Genomic DNA, 736 nt, shown 5'->3' on the forward strand with positions numbered 1-736 from the left:
TAGCATCCAAATGATAAAATTATATTAAATTTTATGTTATACACAGGCAGTTCACAAGAGGGAAAGTTTTGGGGATTTTTTATGCTCTTCTACTGCCAGGTGACAGTATCTACTTTGTTTCTATCAACTCTTGGTTTGAAAAAATTTCTTGCACAATAAATCCTAAGGAACCTGATTTTTTTTTAGGTCTTTGTGTCATTTTGCCCCTTTTTTCTTCTTCACAATTCAAAAAGGTTTTCGCACAGATATACCCCTATGACCTTCAAATTTTATAGTTTAAAAGCTATTGCTAAGTGACTGTTAATTTATGATCCTATTGGACAGAAACTCCTGTGCATATGTACATATTTCCTCATCTCTTTCATTATTATTCTGTATTATATCCCATCTCAAGGGGTGCAGATGGAGTAACCCCTTTGGTTCTGGTTGATTCTCTGCCTGTTCCTTATTAGCCAAGATCAGTAGTGTACTTGAGCCCTAAACTGCTCTATCTAAGAATGCCAAGCCTTTGAAAGGTTCTTAAAATCTCTAACAAGGGATATTTAGAATAGGTACATGTTTTATGATTTGGTACTGGTATGCAGATTTGGAGTGACATGAATGATTTACTTACGAACCATATATTGGGGTGATGAGTATAGATTTGTATATTTTATTGTTTGTTTCTTTTATGAGTTGAATATTTTAAACTTGCTAGCATTCCATCAGTACCTCATCTCAAATCATGGTTCATGAT

This window comes from Penaeus monodon, chromosome 29, assembly GCF_015228065.2.
Source record: "Penaeus monodon isolate SGIC_2016 chromosome 29, NSTDA_Pmon_1, whole genome shotgun sequence".
Taxonomy (NCBI): domain Eukaryota; kingdom Metazoa; phylum Arthropoda; class Malacostraca; order Decapoda; family Penaeidae; genus Penaeus; species Penaeus monodon.